Source organism: Rhagoletis pomonella, unplaced genomic scaffold, assembly GCF_013731165.1.
Source record: "Rhagoletis pomonella isolate Grant_MI unplaced genomic scaffold, Rhpom_1.0 Rhpom_scaffold_00007, whole genome shotgun sequence".
Classification (NCBI taxonomy): Eukaryota; Metazoa; Arthropoda; class Insecta; order Diptera; family Tephritidae; genus Rhagoletis; species Rhagoletis pomonella.
This window is the reverse complement of record NW_023458561.1, coordinates 25,207,121-25,232,982: the sequence shown is the minus strand read 5'-3', so window position 1 is coordinate 25,232,982 and position 25,862 is coordinate 25,207,121.

Genomic DNA, 25,862 nt, shown 5'->3' with positions numbered 1-25,862 from the left:
ATAAAGGTAGTCTCATAGGCGATGTTTACCATTAACGGGCTAAAATATATGTTTACCATTCTAGAGTTAAGCTTAGTATCCAGTTCTCAAGAAAAGCGAAAACTCCATATAAAAAACCCTTAGGAAATGGCAAAGATATTTTCGTGTGTCAAATTTCCTTTAGGCAGTACGGAATTCTTAAGAAATTTTCCACGCATTCACTCTATTTGTGTTCTAACATCAGGACGTACACCACAAATTGTAGGAAAAGCTCGGCCAAATATTTAGCAAAAGTGTGAGCAACAAAAAATATATACATATGTATACTAGGGTAGATAATATTTTTTTTGACTATGCGCGTATAGCAAAGGAAGATTCTACGTATAATTCTTAGCAAATTTGCCGAAGAAACCATGGGTCCGAAATGAATTTTGAGTTTGCCAAATTGCGAAAATTGGTTTCGAAGAAAATGTGAAACTTCCATTAGAAAATGTTGTATACAAAACTTAAGCACATCTTGACGACACCACAGAAAAATGCTAAGAAACCTATTTTCTCAATTAGGCAAACTTCAAATTGATTTTTAAACCATGGTTTCTTCGAAAAATTTCGAAAAAAAATCGCCCATACAAATTGACCAGCCCTAATGTATACCTACTATGAAATGTCTTTTCTATTGACATTGTTGTAGCACAGCCATTTGTTTATAAGTTTAAATACGATGTGTCTTACATATTTATAGGGATCTTCTAGGGATCTACAAGAAAGCCATATGTAAGAAAAAAAAACTTTTGGCGGATTTAACGCAGTGGAATCGAAATCTCTAGTGAGACAGCAATGCCAAAGGAGTTAATGTCCAAGGGTTGTGTAACCTAGAGACTTATTAAACATGTGGCTCTAGACCTCTCCATTTATTAATACATACTCACTTCCCTGCGGTCGAAGATCCATGTGGTCTACCTGACGCTGCAGCATCAATCGCAGGAGAAGGTAGCCTTACTGTATTGGTGACGCCGTCCAAACTGGAGCAGACCTTGAGATAACTTTAGCAGTGTGAGTCGCCGGGTCTGGACGGCAACTTTGCTGCGTTGTTACAGAAGGCAGGTCAGATGACCAAAGTTTGGTTGTGCAACAAATTTGAAGGCTGTTTAAGGCTGGTCTACGTTCCAACGTCTGGGGGCTTCCTACTAAAATTGAGAAGAAGAGCGCCGCATACCATAAAGATTACAGGCCCATTAGCCTAACTTCGTTTCTCTAAAAGAGCCTGGAGAGGTTAACAGACATATACATCAAACAAAACGTGGCAGGACACAGTGTCTCAAAGGCACTACACGCCTACACGAAGGAAAGATCTGTAGAAAGGGGAATTCGTGATATGGGTCTTTCTGGATACAACAAGTCCTTCAACTATATCTCAACGCAAGCCATTTCAGACATAATGACGACGACAGGGTTTCTGGGCTTGCCATGCTGATAGAAGAAGTGACGATTTCCCTTCTCCAAGCAATTACGCTGCAACTCCACCTGTGCATGAACCGGAAGGCGCAGATATCGAGAAACAAAACGTCAGACTTGCAAGGTGTTCAGGAAGCCCACGAAGTTTCTGCTTTCCCGTCAAGAGGGATACTTAGGGGTGTTCCAACGGGACATAGCCTGCTGTCATCGCATGCCTTTAAACTGGCTCTGACCAATAATAAGATCTGTATAAAATGCAGAACGAAAGAGGAGATAGTGGAGTGTATCCTCTGCAAGTATCCTGGCCTTAGCAGACTGCGAGTTAGTTTGCTGGCAACAGGTTTTCTACCTTATCAAGAAGCCGCCTCCAAAATAGGATATAAAAAGGTGGAGCGATGTTCTCCAACATTGCTCCTGGTACGCAGTAATTCGCTGTCTAAAGTGATCGTGGTTTATGTGGTAACGTTATAGACCTTAATGGTCTGTCCGTGTGTATTTTCTAAAATATATCAATCATCTTGCGAGTGAGGAGCCAATAGCTGCTTCTCTCAAGAAGATCGCAGCTTTTGGTGCTGGTCGCGACAGGTTTTTCCAAATTAAGTTCAAATAACTATAACTATTATTGCCACGTCTAATTAGCCATTAAAATTTCAATTCTATTTCTAAATACCATTAGACAAATAGATAATTATCGTACTTAAATTATTCGCATGCTTTAGCAAAAAACTAAATCTACCTCAAAATGCTTCTACCGGCATACCTGTCGCTCCGTAAGTATCTAGAAGCACAATTCCAACCACCAACTGATTCCGAATCCCAGCATGCCACAAGCGCATTCTCTGCACCAAAGCGCATTAGTACGCACACAAGGCATTGTCGAAGTCTAAGGACACGGTCACATGCTGTGCCATTATGCAACAGGGACCAAGCATTTGCTCTTATCAACGCACGCTTTAGCAGCCGCAGCTGGAATTTCACGCGGTTCGTTGCGTGCTTTGTGACACAGAGTTTACACTTTTAATTGTTTTATTATGCTAAAGGCATGAAACGACATGCAATACGTAGGTACATAGTTGTTGCAGGAGTGGTGCTGGTCACAGGAGAGTTGCTGCTTGCTGCTACTGGTGCTACTGGTGCTGCTGGTTTCGCTGTTCTGACTGCTACGAATAGCGATGCGCCTGCGTGGGTGGCAATGCTTTGAGTCCAATTTATTCGAATGCAATGCAAAAGTGCAAAGTTCAGGCATCGTCAGCGATCCAATGGGTGCAAGTTTATCAGCATGTGTGTGTGTGTGTTTGTGTCACGGTATCATGGCGTGTGAACGCTATATCTACTTGAACGACGCCTGCTGTGCAACTGCCATTAAAACGTGCGAGAATTTACATTTCGAACGGCAGCAGTTCGTTGACCGACAGACAGTTCATACGACGAATGCGCGTTCATTTGGATGCGTTAATTTCCTGCCGGAATATGGCATTCAACTGCATGGGAAGTACAATATATCGCCAGACGGCAAGAAGGGACTTATGCCAAGCAGCTATCCGTCCGCAAGGTTCATGATATTGTTTCGCTATGAAGATAATAAAATTTATATATGTACGTACTGTATACTCGTGCGTATGTATGTATGTGTATAGGAAGGTGTTAAATATCGGAATATGCATAAAGTCAAATGTCGAGTGAACAAAAGTGGAATGCAAAAGTGAAAATGTAGTCGTTGATGTTGGTGCGTTGGCTTTATGCCCATTCATTCGCAGTTATGCGTAAACGTATATGTAGATACTCTTCAGATGTATGTATGAATGTAAGTATGTATGTATGTACTATCTATGCATATACATATGTTCAGGCTTTGAGTTGTGTCTTTTAAAATATAGACTCATTGCACCAGCCAGCCGCCGGCGCAGACGCAGTCTCAGTACGCCGGCAATGCATTGCAAATAAAGTGCGAAATCCCTTTTTAATGGCATAACTTTATGGGAATGCGCCAGTCATTTGAGTGCGCACAAATTATGTATGTGTAAATCAGAATGATGCTCGTGTGCAATTGAAAGGTGTCCTGGCGCTGCTTGGTGCGCTTTAAACTTGGCTACTTTATGTAATTGCTGTTGGCACACGATTTAGTCCAGAATGCTTTTGTAAATTGCAGAGTTTTTGGCAATCACCGAACTCGAATTGGAGTACTTACGTGATATTAAGTTAAGATTGTGAGGTTAAATGGGAATTTTCAAGTATACATGACTACATACGTACTTACATTGAAATTGTCTAAGCATACTTAGATGTGAATGCATATTAATGAGTTATCTATCTTGTGGGAATTAATTAAGAGCTGAGATTTAAAAAGCAGTATTAGGACAATTTACATCTGATTACTTAATACAAACTGTCATCTACATACATATTTAGAGTGAGACAACTAGACCTTTTTTTTTAGTTTTAAATAAAACACTTAAAAACGAACTGGATGTCAGAATTTTTATTATCACCCGAAAGAGGAGTCTCTGACAATTACTTACTTTTTAGAAATAACTTTATTCAAATATTGGATGCGACCATGCTGTAGGTGGAAGGTTCGATTTTCAATTACTTTTTCCATCAATTCGCAAAATACGCGAGTAATGTTGGCGTCCAAGTTTTGAACCATAGCTGGCTTATCGACGAAGGTTTCGTGCATCCAGTTCTGTTTAAATTCTTATGACCGCATTCATAAAAATTCAAATATATTTAAAGAGTTTTATGATGTGCGATGTTCAAAAAAATTATCCATTTATGAGGAATTCTTTGTTTTTGAAGTGAAACTTCTTTAGCGGCGGTTAGTTGGTTTGGAGTAAATTGGCAAATTCAACGGAAATTGCACACGGAATTTATTGGGGCTCAAACAAGTGCTTCTTGAGTGTATGCACATAGTATTTATTTAAAAAAAAAAAACTTGCTAGTAAAAGGTTAAGGAATAATACTTAGAAAAAGACCTATACAAGAATGGGAGTAAAGGTGAGTACGCACATAGATAAAGAAAGGGATAAAGGCAAAGGCAAAAATTGGGATCAAGGTAAATATAAACACTTTACTTATATAAGGGCAAAGGTGAAGGGGATTGTGGAGATGAAAAAAATGAGAAACATAAAAGTAAAACTACAGATAATTATAAAGAAAAAGATAAGGATGAGAATACCGGTAAAAGTAAAGATGAAAATAGAAGAAGAAAGATTAAAATAAAGGTAACTGTAGAGAAAAAGATATAGACAGAGACACAGAGACTCAATCGGGGAACTATTTTGGGATTTTTGAGATTTTTTGGGACTCTCGGGACTTATCGATATAATAATGCATATTTTTATCAATTTTTTATCGATATTTTTAACAATTTGGTATTGAAATTTTTCTCGATATTTTTTATGGATTTTGTTATCGATATTTCCGGAACTTATGACCATTTTGTTATCGATATTGTTATTGATACTGTTATCGGTTTTGCTATCGATATTTTATAGAATTCTCTTGCGATTTTTTAAGATTTTGTTATCGATATCTATTGGTATCGATTATATGTATATCGATTTTGTTATCGAATATTTATCGATTTTGTTATCGACTTTTTTATCCATTTTGTTATCGATTTGGTTATCTCCAGTAATCTGGAAATTCATAGAACTCTCTCAGAGATAACTCCTACGAGAAGACATCAGATCCTGTTCCGATGTCTATTTTGGAGCCGTCCGTTAAAATAGGTATTTAGGCATCCCTGAGAGAAATATCAAATTCGCAGTCACTTCTGTCGCTAAAATGAGCATCGAAGTTTCGATTGAAGTCAATTTCGGTGATTGTTACAGCAACTGTGGAGTTCACTCTGTCGAGGACCTCGGCATAATCCTTGCAAGTTGTTCGCAACCTGTTAGATGCCATGAATTTCGGAGAGAATTTAGCTACGGTACTTTTAACGTACAGGTGTATGAATGGAATATCCAGGAGTGTCTCTAGCACAGCCTAGGGCGTTGAGTAAACCGCCCCTGTTGAGCATAAGCATGCTCGTCGTTGCACCTTTTGCAAGTTGATTATATAGGATTTGGTGTCAACCGCCCACTACCACACTAGCGCGCCATAGGTAGGAATAGGTCTAACTACCGCCGCATAAATCTAGTGTATTATGACGATGTGCGAAGAAGGAATTCGTTTATCACGAGATTCTACAACAAGGGATATATTACCTCCCCCTTGAGGGGTACCGCGTGTGGGCGTTTTTTTTTTTGTACTTCTGCTGTTCCCAAAGAGCCATTTATGCTTCTGTTACTCAAGATATTGTCGATCCAGAGAGTGATCAGTTGGTCCAGTACTGCAGCCACCATAAAGCAGTGTATCAGTGCTCAAGGAAACACCTTGGCTCACAACGCCTCAACTCTCAATCTTGGTAGGCTATTTGCAGAACGCTGACCGATTGGAATTCACGTTTTGAAACTAATTATTATCCCGGATTCTCAATGCAGCCGCTACTTGAAGAACAATGAGGTGAAATAATCTCAAGAACTTCCACTGCGGTCTAATCGTTCTTTTCAACCAGGCCAGAGAAACTCTCCAGGTACAAAATATCTGTGAAACGTTTTTCGCTACAACTTTCCAGTTACCACAATAACCGAACCCTTACCTAACCTGAGTTGCAAAGAATCTCTTTACGATCAATGAAACATCCGCGATCTTCTTGATTCTCAAAAAATCGGGAATACATTTTTTTTAACCTCTGTAGTTCTAGCAAATCTAAAATCTACTTTGATGTAGTAAAAGGTTGTCACTTTCTTTTAATGACCTCGAACAAAAAAACTTAAGTTTTCAACAGATCTCTCTTTTGATCACTTTAAATTTTGAAAAGGTCATCAACAATATATTTTTGAAAGGTCATTTCCGCTATTTACCATATATATACCTTCACATTTCTGTAGGGAACGGCACTACATGTAAATAATGCGTGATGTTACTGGAAAATTGTATAACAGCCATTCTTCCGATATACATACATACATTTGCATTTAAATAATGTATACATATGTAAGTACATATATTCATGCGGGTATCATCTACAAGCAAATATGTAAGCAAATAAGTATGAACATATGCATCATGGTTGGACACGCAAGTACACAATCTGTTTGTTGGTCAGCATGAATGGCATTAAAAATCAGAGAGATGTGCACGTAAAAATACAGGATAACGGTTGATAATAAGTAAGGCAGAGATTTTTCGCAGACGCACGTGGATGCAAACGGCCAAGGATTTACTTTTGTTAACCTTGTACACACATGCCTACCACACACATATACAAATAATTAAAATTACGTATTTAAGCATGTGATTTTCCATGACGTGCAAAGTATTTATTTTCAGTATAGACTGAAATCTTGCCGCTTAAGCAAGCGGAAAGTAAGATCCGTTCACGAAAAGGAATCAAAGCAAAAATAAAGAAACGGAAATGCGATGTAAATTCAATTACGCACCATACAATGCATAATATAGAGAGAGAGAGAAAACGGCGAAATAATTATTGCATTATTTTTTCATATATCGAATACACATGTATGTAGGTATGTTTTTTTGCAAAAGACGATAAATATACGAGTAATTTGAACGCTTGCAAAGCTTGAGAAATTACCAATCCGCCAAAGTTCTTATGTGTGTCTTATGATTTCATATTTTTTTAAATGAAAAAAAATCCTACTAATATTATAAATGTGAAAGTTTATGAGTTAGTGTGTTTGTTTGTAGCTCTTTCACGCTAAAATGGCTGGACATATTTCTATGAAATTTAGTACACTTACTTGACTAATATATAGGATATTTTTTGAAGGGGGTTGTCACTTTTTTCAAAAGTTTAAACCACCAACTATTTATCAAAGTTAGATAAAATGTTACAACAATGTGGGTGGTAAACAAAAGCAGTTTAAAAACGTTTTACTTCAAACAAATTTTTCAAGAGAGTTTCCATCTGTTAAGAAATTCAAATACCATTTACTTAATAGGTTAAATGAAACATTTTAATATGGGTATCAAACGAGAGAGCTTTCTTTCGAAAATATTTTTGCAGAGAGCTGCCACCCGTTTAGAAATTTAAAACCGTTTTAAACAAAACTACTAATATTATAAACGTGAAATTTTGTGAGTTAGTGAGTGTATATGTTTGTTGGTCTTTCATGCCAACACCGCTGGACGTATCTCAATGAAATTTGGCACACTTATAGGCTATGGCCTGAATTAACATACAGGATATTTTTATGGGGTTGCCACTTTTTTAAAAGTTAAAATTAACTATTTGTAAACTCAGATGAAATATTACAACAATGTGGCTGTCAAACAAAAGGTGCAAACATATTTTTGAAGAGAATTGCCACCTTTTCATAAACATGAAATCAATTCAATTAATTATTTACAACAAATATTTTAGTATGGGTTTCAAATGAAAAAATTAAAAGAAAAATGTATTTCTAAATATTTTTGAAGAGTGTTGCCACCTGTTAAGAAATTCATAATCAACATACTTAACAAGTTAAACGAAATGTTTTAATATGGGTATCAAAGGACTGAGGACAAAGAGGGCTTTCTTTCTAAAATATTTTTGAAGAGAGTTGCCACCCGTTTGTAATTTTAAAATTATTTTAATCGGCAAGTTAAATGAAATATTTAGATATAGGGGTCAAGCGGTAGAGGTTTTAGTCAGTGTTGCGGACTTTTAAGCCCCTACAACTGTATGAAAAGTTTAAAACCGCTTTTTTTGGAAAACGTCGCCCACAGGCGAACCTGAAATTCGCGAGTCAGGACAGCAATGAAAGACTGTGGTGAGTTGAAAGTCAGTTGCCAGAATTGCCCTGTTCTATATAGCATGGATAATTATAAGAATTTTTTTCAGCTTAGGGATTACAAGTACTTTACTATGTTATATAGTACCTACTTTTAAAAACATTATCGAAGAAAATTTTCGAGTATCACTTGGCATAGCTTTACTCCAATGCAATACGTCAAGTGCGTAAAAGTGTTTATTCGTTTACCAAAAAGATGTTAAATAAATATGTATCTATAATTTCTTTTTACTTGGCACATTAACGCTCCAACAATGCTTAAGATCTACCAGCAATATATATACATACTAGCATACACATGATATACACGCATATGTACACATCTTTATACGCTTAAAATTATGATGGCAGCAATTTCATTCGTTTCCGGTTAATTGCCACAGTAATTTTTGTAAATATTTAAGTATACATTAAGTGGAACGCAAGTGCTTCCCTTAATTGTTTGCGCTACAAAGTACACATAAGCAAGCATGCATACAAAAGTATGCACATGCAGACCAGCTACTTATTGTTGACTGAGGCATATGCATTTATACTTACACATACATATACTCGTAGATATATTTGTACTTGTGTAAGCAAGTCTTTTTATGCATATGAGTTTTCTTACATAAATGGCACAATCTTAAGTGTTGCCACAAGTCCACGCTTAAGTCCATTCTTCGTGGGTGATACCACAACGGAGACATTTTTCACACTTCTTTTTTATTAAATCTTAACTAACTCTTTGTCTTTATTATAAAGATACCGCGCCCTGGGCTCCTGTAAAAAAACGCAGCAATCTACATAGTTACTCTGCAACTCAAGTCTGGTTTTACTGTGTCGTTATTATAAAAATGTATGTATGTGTCTTAAATGGTATACTTCCTTATCCCTTTTTACTCTTTGTTTATTGCCCTGCAGGGAAAGCTACCAGTTGTGAACTAGAATTCTACCAGTTTGGAGATCAGCCAAACTAGATCACGTTCTATCCTATTTCAATGTTAGCGACTGGTATTTATAACATTGTGATGTCCTACAAAATGGCAATTGTCTAGCTATGCATTAGCATCTACTAGTAGAAACACTAGTAGCATCATACTAGTTGAAGAGATAGTCTGCCAATTCAGCACCCGTAAAAAGCATAAGTATGCCTTTTTTCTCAACGCAATGGCCGACAGAGCAAAGCACAGGCGTGGCATGCCTGACGTCCCAGGTCCAAGTCCTGGCGCCGGAAATTTTATTTTATTTTATTTTATTATTGTTTTTTTTTTTTAATTAAGGGTTTTTATTGTAATTTTTAAATTTTATTAAAAAAACATTTTTTGTATGTATTTTTTTTTTAAGGAAATGCAATTAGATTTTTAAATTTGTTATTTATATTTTAATTGAAATAATTATTTTTATATAACTTTACAAATTTTAACTACCTCCAAGCGGCCTCGAACCTTCGATCTCAGAACCAGAAAGCAATTAATTGCGTTTTATTTTTAGCTTTAGCAATTCAAAGGCTGATTTCGCTGAACGCTAGGCACATACTAATTAAGTATTTTTTCTTCCTGGTGTGACTTTTCACTGCAGGGTGCTTATGAATTTTGTATATACACATGTACGCACTTTTCTGGAGAACTTTTATTTAATCGAGCCATTAAAATTCATGTCTTTGCAAAAATTAATAAGAAAAGTTTTGAGAGTTGTCTTGTAGATGTGAAGAATATTGGTTAATTAAAAGTTCGCGTTGATATTGAGTCTTAATTTAAAATTTATTTAAAATATAACGAAATGTTAAATACATATTTAAACTCGTGCAAACGGCGATATAATAGACATTATTTTCCCTGTTACACTTTGTTATAGCTTTAAATATTATATGCGCATTATTCGAAAATATACGATAACGGGGAAGCTGATGCACTTCGCTAGAAATGCCGACTAATAGCAAGAATTCCAGAAAATTTTTTCAGAAATAAGGAAGTATAAAATTCCTCTATTCAAACCTACCATCCTGTACAGGGTGGCATTTACTCTCTCCGCCGAGGTTAAATACCTTTGAGTTATTCTAGACAAGAAACTTTACTGTAAGAGAAACAATGAAGTGCAATACCGGCCTGTATGTCTGTAAGACGGCTATAGTACAATGGATGTACACTGCTGTGATAAGACCCATCTTTTTCAATGGAGTCACCGTATGGTGGCCTACGCTAAACAAAACTTTGTTCTGAGCCAAGTTGGAAGTAAGGAAGAGGACGGCCACTCCTCTAGTCTGTTTAGACAATAATTTCTCAACAAGAATTCCAGAGAGGAACGAATGAGAAGCGGCCGCAGACGTAAACCCAGGGCCGAGGGCTATATATAAATATGATTCCAAGCTTAATGTAAAAGCGGATAGCGGGATTTACTCAGATGAACCTGCGTTTAACCTTATTTTTCGCAGCTTTTCGGAAGCTCACATCCGCTCCTGCAGGACGGCCTATCGCTATTTATTCTGACAACTAGGTTGCTATCAAATCCATTAAATATAGCGGAACAACGTCCAAAGAAGCCATAGCATGCAGAGAGGGTCTCATCATGCTGGCAACTAAATGCTCCTTGATTTTTCTATGGGTTTTTTCATCCATCAGTTTAACTCAATTTTTCGCGCGTTTTATAATCCAAATGTAAAATATTGCTTCTTTTTTCCAAAATTTAAGTTAAGTTTAAACAGTTTCCTTTACTTCTCCCACCACAGCTCCCAATTTCAAGTCAATTAATTTTAATATTAATTTTGCTCTTAGTTCGAAAGTATTTTCATTTAATTGCCATTTCGACCTAAAGGCAATTAAATTAAATTTCTGAAGTATCTATTTACTCGCCTTTAATTGCCGTATAATTTGTGATTACACTTTTCAATAGCGCCAGCAGCATTTGCTTCTCATAATGCTTGTATTTATTTATTTACAAATTTACATTGAAAATGTTTCAACTGCAAAAATAAATTTATTGCCATTGTCATAATTACATTTAATACTATCGGGTTTTAAGTGTATTCAAGTAATTTCAGAAAATTTAATCTTTAGCCATACAATTTTTAACACTTTTAAAGAAATTTAATAAAAAGGTATGGTTAACGGTTAAAAGGCAAGTTTGTCACATTTTAATTTTAAGAAAAATTAAAGCTTAGTCAAAAAAGATTTTCTGGAATATTTTGGATGGACTTTCTTTTGCCACAGCATCACAGTAAGCTAAGAAGCGTTCACAGTTAACCATTTTACTGAGTACTACCAACAGCGAACCTACCAAAACTGCCGAAAAGTGTTTGGGCGGTTGCTCATACGCCTAGGCACTTCACAGGCATGAATTACCGATAGTCGTTCAAGCAGCACATTCTCGTGAGCAATTTGTAGGATTATATAAAAAAAAATTGGTAAAGTTTAGTATCATTTCCTATTCAAACGAACATTGAGTTAATTCAGAAACTCTTTTAGGCGATGCATCGCGATGTAGCCAAAAATTCCTTATCAACAGCTCCCAGGCCGAGAAAGAAACAAGAGCAATAACGCTAGTAAAATTTCTAATTATCTTATACACATGGTATTACGCCGTTGGTCTATCAACTGGTTGTGGTTGTAAAGTTCATTCCATAGGCGGCCATCGTGGGCAGTTGGTAGAGACTCGCGCTACCACTTGGAAATATCCAGATTCGTTTCCTTATCCGACAAACATAAAAGCTGTTTTTTTAACAGCGGTGCCTCCGGGAAGGCAATGGCAAACCTCCGAGTGTTCTGTTTTTGAACAATTTTCGAGCAATTTAAACTTATTTGAATTACAATTTTTTTTTTTTATTTAATTTTTAGATTTTATTAAAAAAAAATTATTTCTTTTAACTTTTAGAAACATTTTTATTTTTTCTTCTCTTTTTTATTTAGTTTTCTTTTAGTTTTATTTTTTAATTTTTATTTTAATAAAAAAATAAGTTTCTACATGTCAAACAAAATTAAAAAAAAAAGATATATTGAAAGAACAAAAAATACGAAAAAAATTAAAAGAGAAAAGAGCAAATTTAAAAAATTTTAATATTTTTTTATTTAATTTAATTTTTAGAAACCAATTTTTTTTCTTTTTATAATTTTTTTTTTGTAATTTTTGTTTTTAATTTTCTTTTAATTATCAGTTTTTATTTTTGAAAGACGTTTGACAGAATTGCGCTGTAAATTTTACTTAAATTTTCCTCCAGCTTAGTAGGCCACGATTCAGTATAAAGCATATATAAAGCCAACTCACAAAATTCCTAATAGAATGGGGTGGCTTGAAAACTTTGAGGATTAAATTGGTACTATTGCGTTCATGCCCGCCGATTTCAAGATGGGGAAACTAAAAATGGTACAGATAGTCCTTCAAAGGGCGCTCGATGTATTAAAGTGAGGTATTTTGAACAACGATCTCCACTTTATCGACCCGGCAAATTGAGAACTGTATATTCAAACTTTTTGCTAAATACTCTTGGAATTTTTTCTTATGCAAGAGAATACCTATGAACTACCATATATATATACTATACTATATGTGGTTTTTATGAAAACAAGAGTTTGAATGTAAACCTCATTTAGTTGCAATTTAAACCCTAAACTGTGTAACTAAATATTCGTAAGATTCCAAAAGTAGCTACTTTTTAATCAGTGACGGAGATATGCATATAAGACTTTCTTGTATGTAGATACATGTTCGGAAAGGCCTTTACTTACTATATTTCGCTATTATAGCACTCGCCTGCCACAATATTTTGTATCTCCAAGTGGAAAGGACTTCCTGGCCTTCCCTTTACGATACATTTTCCTGCAAATACAATTGCTTCAATTACTTTAAGGAAACGCCATTGTAGCAATTGCAACAGCAACAGTCACATTTGTAGCTACAGTTGCCGTCAAGCGAACTTCTCAAACAGCAACAGTGGCAGCCTGCCTGCAACAACAATGACGCCAACTGATATGGCAATAAATAATTCGCAGCGTACGCCACAGCAATTGTCCGCGTTTTGTGCTGCTTCAGCGTTGCTTGGGCCGCAGCTGCTCAGTCGGCGTAAAGAAGAACGGATAATCATTATTTTGCGAAAAGTGCGCCATAAATTGCAAGGGCCATGCAAGTAGAAGCAAGAGATATATAAATACATACATATATGGTGGTACATAGATAGTAAATATGTATGTATGCGCGTCGTGCATATGTTTGTCTCGCTGCATCGTGGTATATGTCAGTATTGTTATATACATACCTATTCTCTTCTTGGTCGACTGCGTAAAATTGCATAGTTATGTAGAGCAATTTTTTCAAATGCACACGCTTACGAAAATGATGTGAAAAGCATTTTTCTTGATCATTGTATGTTTTTTTTTTCTCCTCGCAATTCACAGCTTTTCTCGCCTTTTGGAAGTACGAGTATATCAAAATTGCTAAAGGGATATGCGAAAATTTGCAGCGCCACACTTTGCGTAGTTCAGTGTTGCATGGAGACATGTAATAAGTTATACTTTTCCTGGTATTATTGTTGTTGTTGTTGCTGCTGCTACTGTATTCTTAGCTATAAGTAGTTTGTTGTTGCCTTCAGTGCGTATATTGCCGGTCACAGCCAGCGGCTGTGCACGTCGGCGCACAACTTACACGACTTCAGCGAACTGAAGCGTTAAAAATGCAACAATAGCTACAAATCAGCCAACCAAGTAACAAGCAATACTTGCATTATTATCCGCTTGTATTTGTACATAAATATTTAGGGGGGCGGACACGCGCATGTGCTTTTAGGGCGGTCCAAAAATGCATGTGAAAAAATATTTAGGTCGCTCAGTGTACTCAAAGTTGTATTTTGTATGGGGAAAAAAAGGTTTTCCTAGAAATGGTAAATCCATATTTTTCATACAATGGTTAAATAAACAATTGGGTATTATTGCTGAAAGTCTGCTAGAGAGAACTAGAGTTTTCCGATCGAAAAATTGTTTTTTTTTTTTCATACAAAATACACAAGAATGATAGAATACAAGATTGCGCCGATCAGAGAGGATTTTAGAGAATAACTTTTGTGTGACGTCACACTGGTGCAATTGCGAGAGAGAAATGCCAAAACGTGAGCTAGAATGGAAGAAGAAGAAAAAATGTTGCAAGGAAAACGTAAACAAGTTGCACAAGTGTGACGTCATGCAAACAACGATTCTGTCAAATTAGTTAAGAGAGGAATAGCGGTCCGAGATCGGCGCAACCTTTGTATTCTCTCAATCGTGCAAAATACATAGAATATTTAGAGTGTTTTGAGCGATCTCTAAATTGTTTGCTTTCAAAATAAGAAAAACCGGGGTGTAATTTTATTTGTATAGCAAAATCCTAGGGGGTTAGAGAACTTCGCGAAAATTCCGACTTTACCTACTCTTGGACCACCCTGTTGTGCATATGTATGCTTGCCTCTGTGTATTTCGAATATAACCGGAAATCAGCCAAGAAGCGCGATTAATTTTCTTCAAAAATATTGCAAAACTGAGCAGCTCAACTATATCTGCCTCAAAAAAAGTTCACTGAAAAAAATTATTTTGGAAATTTTCAGATTTCGTGCAGTCGATTTACTTTATTTACTATGCTGGAAGAAACTCATAAAATTGCAACTCTTTTCTTGGGCAAAGCCATTAAAATTATAAAATTTCGGTTTCGGTTTTACGCCGTATTACAGTTCCAGGCGCTATGCTTTACAGTTCATTCCGCGACGTAAAATAATCTCAACTTATTTTACCACTAAATATTTAGCGGGCATGTGAAGTTATGAATGTTTCTGACCATATTCTATTTGATCTTATTATCGTGTATTTAGACCTGGTACGCGCGATAAGACCTTTGTGACTTATGCTTAGAAGGCTTATGCCGCGGTAGTTGGCGCGAATGGCGGGGTCGCCTTTCTTGTGAAATACTAGATTTCCTCAAATTTATGTTGTTAATTTTCATATTGTCATTCACCGTCTATAATCCGGACACTCCAGTAATCCGCATGGCCTCATAATTCTGCCTCGGCGGATTACCGCGATAGCACTGTACACTGTAAAGCCAATATTTTCTGCAATATTTTCTGTCAGTGTATTTGCTTTGCCTTTCATTTTGTTAAAGGAATTCATCTGAGCATATCACAGTTGTTTTTTTTTTTTTGCTACACAGCAGCTATAGGTTATGACTGCTCTCACAACGGGCGCATTTAAGCGGAAGTGCAACAGATTGTAGATGAAAAATGCTCTAATGCCACATGTGTTGCCTGTCAAATTGCATCTGCAATTGCAGTGAGAATAAATGGACCGTATGGGTGTTATATTTATGAATCCTTGTAAGAATATGCAATTCCAGTTAGGCAACACTGTTTTCGGTATCAGTTTTCGGCAGCAATTTCCTTTTTCTGCTAGCAAGAAAACTGCAACAGATCAAATACAAACATGCACATAAATGTTCATAAAATATTAAAATTACTTCAGTTTAATATGACTAGAATTTGATCTTTAGGTGCTTGAAATTGCTATTTATGCTGAGTTTAAGCAACTAGAATGTGCTATTGGTTTTATTTTTTATTTTTTGGCCCAATTAATAAAATCATAGGCAGGGTGGCCACTGACAAAAAAAAATACTTACCATCCTCTTGAAAAAAGTCTACCAAATCACGAAAATATTGCTGACAACATACAAGGCTATTGGCCGGATGGTTCTAAACTTTGCTTTACCTCTTTTGTCACCGGGGACTAGTTGGACGGAGTGGACGAAGCTACAGACTTGTCAAAATGCCGCTCGCCGGACAGCGACAGGATGTCTCTTGATGTTACCTGGGCCCAAATGCTTCCCGTAAGGGAGTAGAGCAAAATGCGCAGAAAACAGTTTCTTGTGGAATGCCACAAATGCGAGCACTCCAACAGACCCTTGCTTGAGGAAGAGCCTTCACCCAGGCAGAAGGCATCTTTTCGAGTAAATGTGTGCGGTCTAGACTCACATTGTCCAACCACTGGTACCGTTGAGTAATCAACGGCATTCATAGTCGTTTACCATCCATTGCGGCTCCTGAACTTCAACTAAAACTGACTGATCTTGATATTATAGCCGTCTTAGCAGCTCTTTGCTCTTTTTTTGTGTGCTTCTGGGGAATACTGTTTTTTGAGCTCGACGACCTTAGTAGTGCCACTAAACAACAATAACAACAAAGACACATTCGTATTTTATAATCTACATTTAAATGCTAAGAATTTTTGTAGCATTCAGCTGAGCAGTACGCACGTCTACAACATTAAAGTCAACGAGCTCGGCAACTTAAATTTGAGTTGGCAACGACTTAAAGCCAAATTCAGTTGCGAAAAAGGCCTGCCATGAATGAGAAACCACGACTGGCGAAGATTAATAAAATTCATAAAACCGCAAAAACGTGCCATTGTCACATAGCAAAGTGATTAAATCGAGCGTGCCATTAAAAATAAATACTCCTGTCGTTGTGTAGTATGTCTGGCGCCTACGTACGCGTGCACACGCTCGTACACATATGCAATAAAAGACCAAACATGCACACGCATATACATATGTATGTCTATAAGCTTGTCTTTATGTGCATTTTGTTTTTATAGGTTCATTGAAAGCTCCGTGCGCCAAATGGCAACAGTTGTTGGCTAACGATGACAAAAGCTACAAATCGCAAAAAAAAAAAACAAATATCGCATACGGTAAAAAAAAAACGGTGCGATAACCATTATTGATTGTTGCGAGTGCATTAATTTCCACAGAATCACCACTGTGAGACAGATAAGCTGATTGCTTGAATTTTGAGGAGAGACTATAAAAAAGCGCAAACAAAAAAAATTTATGCAAATTTTTGCAGCCAACAAAAGCAACAACATATACGTGCATATGCATTACTCGAGCGCGTATTGTTTCGGCGCGGTGTGCTCGGCATGCTGCTTGAAAGCAGCTTTTCATAATCAACCACATTTGCTGCCGAAAAGCGCCCGAATGCGCGTATTACCCCACAACAAAACGTTAATGTAATCAACTTGAAAAGAACGTAAAATAAAAAATGTTGCAAAGCAAAAATTTACGCCACGCCTTGCCTGGCACGTGTACGCTGTGTTGAAGAAAACTATAGCATACAAGCAGGCGTTTAAACTTTAACCAACAGGCAGCAACGACCACCTGCCGGCCATGCAGCTAGCCAGCCAACGCCATGCAATGCCGTTGAGTTGAAAAACCACTTAAAACTCTCGATTTTTACGGTAATGGGAGATGATTTTTGTAACGCGTTACTTTTTTTTTTGCGATTTTGCTCTACGTTTCTGTGGTTAGCAGCGCAGCAGTACAGCCGGCATACAACGACCGTGGCAACGTTAACGACAACAGCATTGACGTGCGCTTGTCAACAATGGCGGCGTAGTGTGTGTGCGTGTGTGTGCATCAGCGTGGACAAACAAGCTGCAGAAAATCCATCCAGCTTCGCCGGCGCATAGCGACAATGATGGCAGTTGATGCCCGAATCGTGGTCACTTACTCAGACAAAGTACGCGTTGATTGCTTTTCTGCTTTTTTCCCCAAAGTCTATATGCTCCGGTAATGTATAGTAGCAGAGTTGAGCTGTACTGCTTTGGCTTGAAGTCGCGAATACGCGAGCACTTGTGAATATCAGAGTTTGGACAGCTACACTTGGACAAAAAATAAAATATTTTAATAAACACACTCTCCAGGCTACATACTCACGTGCATTATATATGTATATGTACATACATACATACACATGACAACGAAGATAAAATTGACTTAAAAATACATTGCGCTGAACGAAATGAAGAAAGTGTGTAAGCTTATACAGCAGGAAAAGAAAATATTGCGCCACTTACTGCATTGGCCACTACGGGAAATTACTTTCGCCTACGGGCATTGAATAAAGTCACAACCGCATAAACTGTCAGCCAACGATCAGCAATCATGGCTTAAGTTGGCCATCAGCAAGTCAAAGGCGGGTAAGTGGAAAATTTTGCCAGAGAATAAAAAATTATACAAAATAAATTGGTAGGAAGAAGTAGAGATATTGCCATAGCGGAAGCGGATGAGCTCAGTGAATTTGAGCTTAAGATTTGACTGCTACTTGGAAAGCGTAAAATTTTTGTTTAAATAAAATTAAACGGAAATACATAAAGCAATAAATTATTTTTATGAATTTTATTGAAAAACTTTAAAGTAAAGTAAGATATAAACTATTGCCAATTTCAAAATTAAAATAAATTTTTGTTCACTTAAAACCGAACAACATTTTTCGCTTATAGAAATCTGTACATAAATTTTTGGTCGTTTAAAAATTTGCCGCCATTTTGTTTGGTTATTCAAACCCTGACAAAGTTGTTGCCATTTAAAAACTGCACACTTATGTTTGGTAATTTAAAAACTGGACTAATACTTTTCCAACTTGGCACACATTTTTGGCTATGCTAAAATCGCACATAAATTCTTGGCCATTCCAGGGCAGGAACTACATTTTTTAACATTCACAAACAGAATATAATTTTGTGGTAATTTTAACACAAATGTTTGGTCCTTAAAGGATTTAAAACCTTAATTAAAAATTTCAAAATTTCAATTCAAAAAACGGACATAAATTTTGGTTTTCTAAAGCATACATTTTTCGTTACTTAAAACCCGGACTTAAATTGTTGTAACAGCTGAACATAAATTTTCAGAAATTTAAAACTCGATATGAAGTTTTGGTCATTTAAAACTTAGTATAGAGGAGAGTTTTTACATGTTTCAAAAATCTAATATAAATTAATTCATCGGTTAATTGTAATATGTGCCACAATGTTAAACGATAGAAATGTAACAAAAAATTTAGTTTGAAATCACTCCTAAAGAGGGTTGCCACCTATTTCAAAACCGAGTTAGCTTAACTTTTACACAAATTAATTGAAACTTTTTATTTTGACCAGTTTTGGCCATATTTCTTTTGTTTATTCTATGTTTAATAATTTTTAATAAAAATCTAGCGCATTATATAACACGCAACATACATATAAATCCTCATATAAAATTTTGCACATTTTACCAAAATCCCCAAAAATTTCAAACTTTTTATTCAGATTTTTTTTTTTTTAATATTGCGTTGCAGTTTTATAGCCCATTAAATTATAGTTTATTCTATTTTGCGCCGGAAAATTTTCTTAGTACAGTTGCACAGTGTTTTTCTTCATAAATAGTTATTTGTAATAGTTACTTTGTGCGCTCTTTTTTCCCTTTAGGCGAATTTTTTTATATTTGTTTTCTTTATGGATACATTTTCTACTTTCCTTTCAACAGTCTTACTACTCTTTCCGTACTATTTTCTTTATACTTTATAATTCTTCGATTAGACAACCAAAGTTCAACCACTAAAAGTTAAAATGACCAAATGATTACAAAAAAAAAAACATTTTCTTTTGCGCAATGTTGCTCTGTTCTCTGCTTTCTTTGCGCCCTATTATCGGCTATGCAATTTCAAAATTACTTGCGGCATTTTGTCGCTTTTCGTCGGCTGACTGTTTGAGTGTTGCGCAGTTTGACTGTATCTATCTCATACATATCTCCTAGCAATCAACTCACACTATCTCAACGAGTGGCTTCGCTTAGACGGTGTCCAATATGAAGACCACTTTGTACTTCTACTTTACGTGGCCATGTTTGGATCTATGAGTGTTTAGATCTATGAGTCTACTTTTGCATTAGTCTCGCTTACCAGCTGCTGTTACAACATTTCCACTTCAATTTAGCGGTTAAGTTTTGTCTTGTCATGTCGCCGCTTCTCAATTTCGCCACGAAGCTTTATCTTCTTCATACACTGTCACTGTCCTATCGAAGACATTACAACAACAAATGCAAAAGCAACAGCAGTGCTAGGTTTCACTTTTAGCTAGTTACGTGTAGTCAAATTGCTTGCGATACGCTTTCATGTTAAGCGTTAGGTGGGGTGGTCGACTCGAGATTTATTTGCCGCTTATGCCTACACTGCCGGTATCCATCCGGTCTCCGCTTGTCAGTGATACTGCGAGTACATTTCTGGCTCAGGCACACTTTTGAAATATGTACCATGAAAGATTTTCTGCTTGCCACTTATTTACTTTCTGTAAAACTTTTGAAAGAACTGCCGCGCTGGCCAGTTCACCTTAATTTGCGTTTTTGTGTATTAAATTTCACGTTCCCGAAAATGCCCAACCCTTAACAAATTGCTATATTTATTTGTATTATTTATAACAAACATTTTAATCAGATCAAAACTTTTGCCGCAGCTAAAAAATTACAATGGAAATTGCTTGCATTGTTTCACTGGCATTTAGAACTTTTGGCGTCGTTGTTAGTAAGTGAAGTGAACTTATATTATTTATTTTTTTCTCCATTTTGTTTTTCTTCCTTCTTCTTTGGTTGCCTTTACCAAAATTCATAATTTGTTTATGCCTGCAAGTAAATTGAGGTTAATTTAAGTGAAGTGGTTGCAGAGTTGTCGTCATTTTTCGTTGGCGTTATTGCGTAAATCTGCTTGAGTACCAGAATGGTGCGACATAAATAACTTAGCTGTGATTTATTTTAAAGTTACGTATACGCCATGGGCTGGCTAGCTAGTGGGCACAAACAATTTAGGTGTATGTATATGTATGTAGTAATTCAAATGCTTATAAACTAAATGTAAGAAGATAAATTGTGGTAAAGCGTATGAAGAGAGTAAAAAAAATATATTTGTTTCATGCAAGTTTGATTAACTAGATTTTTATATTTCGTTTAGCACGTAGAAGCAGTTAAATATTTAAAGATTTAGAAAATAACGTAACATAGACTTTTTTTAATAGAAAACAATATTTAGATATGCGGGTGGCAGAAATAATATACCATCCTTGGCTACCTTTTTTTTTGTTAATTTAATGTTTAATACATTTTATCATTATACACTGAAAATAAAATCTGCGTAAATATAACGAAAACTTGTGTAAATCTTACGAAATTGTTCGTCATTTTGAGCCACGAAAGTTTTCGGTACTATTTACTAAAGAATTTAGTACTATTTACTAAATAATTTCGTGCTATTTCTTTCTTTCTATTTTACGAAATTTTTTTAAAATGCACAGAAATAATTCGTATATTTAACGAAATTATTTTCGTAAAATCTGCGCTTGTTTCAAATAATGTGCGATTGCTTTCATTCTCCACACTGTAAAAAACATATTACGAATTATAACATAACACTTTTATTTTGTTTTTATCGTTAATTTTAAACGTTTTTGTTTAACAAAACGTTGTATGAAAACGCTTAACATTAATGATTAAAATATAATGAAAGTGTTGTGCTATAACTTTAGTCATATTTTTTATAGTGTTAATAATAAAAGCAGTCATACGTTCTACGAAAGAAGAAGAAGATTTTTCTGACCACACTGTAGTTTAGAATTAATAAAAAAGTTTATTTTACCTATAAAAAAAAACTTAAGTCTTTTATTTATATGCATACAAATAGGTTCTATACTACATACATATTTTTTTATTGCTTAGGCTTCATTCAATAAAGTATATTGATGCAAAGTGTTAAGCTATGAGACACAAAAACACTAAATATAATAAGATATAAAATATGAAAGAATATAAAAAATACTGGTTTTACTTTATTAAACATTATAATATTTTTATGTAGAGGCACTTGACAGATTCGCAGCTTCATCGATGTTTGTTTCCTTGACGACTATAAATTAAAGGAAAATTATAAGGCGTCTGAAAAGCAAGTTTCAGTGAAAAGTCATACATGTACTTACTTTTAATTTCATTACGTAGTGCTCCTGGCTTAGGCTTGCCTTTGATAGGTGTGTAACTGATGAAATTGCCTATTTATCAAGCCCACATTGCAGCGCAAGGCGCAGCGTAGGCGATGTTATAAACATTGTATGCTTAAAAGCATAGTATATCCACAGCTCTAATATTTAATTTTGTATTGTTTTTTTTTTATCCAGCAAATCTCTTTTTAAAACGTTTAAAATGATATTATACGTCTCACAGCAGCCAACAAGTAATTCCGCAATGACGCGCGATACATAAAAATATGATGAAATATTAAACTGCCGGTAATTGAGTATATTGTACGAAAATATTCGTATGTTGTACGAACTTAAAAAACATGTTTCTGCATTAGTACTTTATGCGAAAGTATTAACTAAATTGTACGAATACAGAGATGTAGACTTCGTAAATTTTAAAACCATACGTAAACATTACGAATGCCTTCCTACAATATACAAAATTATTCGTACAGAGATTTGTTCAGTGCTTTACGAATGTGTTTCGCAAAATAAACGTAAGATTTCGTAAATTGTACTGAAAAAATGCCTTACGAAAGTCCTTTCGTTATATTTACGTATGGTTCGTAAAATCTTGTTTCGTTGTGAAAAATGTGTTCGTACTTTGAACGAAAGTTTCGTACATTGTACAAAAACCAAGACTACGAAAGTTTTTCGTAGCACTTTTACGAAATTTTATTTTCAGTGTATAATAAATTTCATACAATTTTGGATTTGACACTTAGTACAAAAATTCAATAAATTTTCACCAACTTTTTCAAATATTTTACTAAGAATTAAAAAAAATAAGGTATATAGCTTTATAGCTGATAAAGTTTTTGTTGTAATTTCAAGTATTTATTAATCTAATTTGTTAACAATATTCAGTAATTTTATGTAAGACCAAGTGATAGCGGAAATCGTAATATAAGCGAAGTGTGTCCAGTTTGCAAACGTCAACCTGCGAAGGGTCTAGGACAGTGTTGCATTAGATGCGTGAGTCAGTTCTTAGGAACAGTGTTGCATTGGGGTGCTTCAGTTTTAATAGAATAGAGTGCATGTGTTAAGTGCCTACAAAATACCATTGATCTTTGATCAATTAGCTGATGAGCTGCCGGTGTTGTGCTTTTTTCCATCTGCTCGAGATATATGAGAGAAAATCCGAGGCATTGTTTCGCTTCTTCACTGGAAGGGATTTTTACGTGGCGGGTCCCAAACCCAGAGCACAACCCATTGCTGGGACGGGGGTGGTTTCGCAAACAAATACACGTTTATATAGCGAGCAGTTTGCTCCAAGATAGAAACACACATTCTGATGAACAACCGCTGCAGACTTCATTGAGCCCTTAAACCAAATAGGTCGAAGTGGCCCCACCGAAGCTCCCTCTCTTTCTGCCGTGACCCAAGACTCCACTCGGATTGGTTACCGCATCTCGAAAATGGGTTGCTCACGTTGCCCAGAGAGCGCGAACGAGGACGCAAGAGTCGATGTTGAGTATAATCGTGCAACTGTAACTGCATACCCAGCAAAATGACTATACCCCATTGCACTCCGTTTAGGCATACAGCGTGTCTAATAATTATTAGGTCTGGCCACTCTGCTTATTTCAACAATAGCAACATTTGCACGCGAACGTTCAAGACGTCATTGACCAGTCTTCAATAGGAAGGAACAGATTACGGCTTGGTTTGAAATCTTATAAGGACTTAAAAGATTCAATTGTCCGAAGCAGGCGCTGATTTTCATCAGTTCGCCATTAGCTCTACACCGGTGGTTTCACATCGTTTAAAGGAAATGTGTTAGCCCTCAGGTGGTCCCATATTAACATGGTTCAAATCCGATCATTGGATCATGAAGAAATTATTGATAATAAATTTTTATATGGGAATTGTAGTCGGTTTTGTTTTTTGCTTAAAAATTACTTGGCTTTAATGAATTTCAAAGTATTTATCCTGTTGTGTGTTTCTTTCAGATGCACTTTGCTCCTTTACCAATATTATTAACTTATCCTATTTGATACTTTAATACAACATTATTAACTAACTTTTATTGATTTCGTTACAGCATTTACTGAAAAGTTTTAGTTTTTGCACTTTTCAACAATATCTCAACTTTGACAATGTATTTTAAAGCATCCTGTTATGTTAGCGTCCTGTGTTCTGCTCATTTTACAGTTCAGATATTTTACTTTAATATGCACTTCAAATTCTTAAAATATCTTGATTAGTTCAAAAGTTATGAATTTTGCAACGAAAAAAGTTATTAGGCGCCATAGTGCGCTGATAGGTTGCAAACATTTTGTAACCGGTAAGCTATGTAAGTTGAAATGGGAGTTTCCGTTAATCATATTTTCAGTTACAAAATGTTCGGTAACCTTTAGAATAGGCCTGTTAGTAAAATCTTTGAATAAAATTGCATAATCACAACACCAAGAATTTATTACATTCATTATTTGGCAAACACTCCTTCCACTGCCACTTAAAATGACAACACTTATTTCGCTTGTCTTTTTCATATATAGCATATTGCTAATCATTTGTCTGAGTGAGCTAATTGCGGGATTTTCCCCAAATATGTTGGCCGACAAGCCTTAGAAATATGAGGCACATGAAAAATAATAAATCTTTTCTTCACGCACACACCTACACCTACACCTGCATACATGCACGCTCTCATAAACAAAATCATAGCCGCATAACAGCAAAAGGAGTACCTAAATGACTAAAATTTATTGCAAGTCATCAGCAATCAAACCCATACTCGTACAAACATGAAAAAGAGAGGTACAAATTAAATACATAAAAGGTGCGTGCAATGAGCTGACATTGAGTGAATAGCGTATGAATGGTTTAAGTTAGGCGGCGGTCTTAACTAACTCCATGGCACGCAAAACAATTTTAGCACCGACTAAATGACTGAGTGCGGTAGTGACTAACTAATTGACCATTCATTTTGGTATATTTTTTTTGTTCTTTTGTATTAACGATAACGATGATTTATCAAAAGTTAATTCACTGCGCTGCGCACGGTTAGCACAGCACTCTGCCAATTAGAGTTGCCATACATAATTACCTGTGCTTTTGCTTAACGGGTTTGGTTGTTAAGCATTGCAAAGAAAGCCAAAAAAATTAAAACAAAAAGCAAGTAGCACAAAAAGTAATACAAAATTTAATAAAACACAATAAAATTAAATTAAGTATATACATTTTTTTTTTTGTGGGCATTCAAAATTTGATTCCGGTGGCCATAACCAGGCCTGGGCGACGCCGATTGCGCAGTACCCTCTGGGTAACGTCGCGTGTTCGTATACACGAAGTTTAAGTCGCAAATTAAGCAAAAATTAATTACTATTTCATAATGCATCACTGGATTTTTTTACGCTAAATTACACTTTACTTTCCAGCAAAAGATGCATGAATATGTGCCAAGTACGGCATGCCAGACTATTTATTGTTACATCTTATATGCATATAACTCCCTTGGGACCGTAGAATTTATTTTATATCTAAATGTTTCAAAATGAAATCAAATGAAGTGCATTTAAATTGATTGAGTTTGGATGAAAGAAAAGTAGTGAAACTAAGTGAGATGGAATGAAATGAAACAAAATCAAATTAAATAAAAATGCACTAATAAAGAGGCTAAAAAATAACATAAATATTTAAACCCACCCTTTTATTTTGCTAAATCCTATGCAACTTGTCTTACACTGAGATTTTTGAAGTGAAACTGCTTTAGAGGTGGTTGGGTGGCTGGGAGTAAATTGGCAAATTCAACGGAAATTGCACACGGAAATGGTGCAAC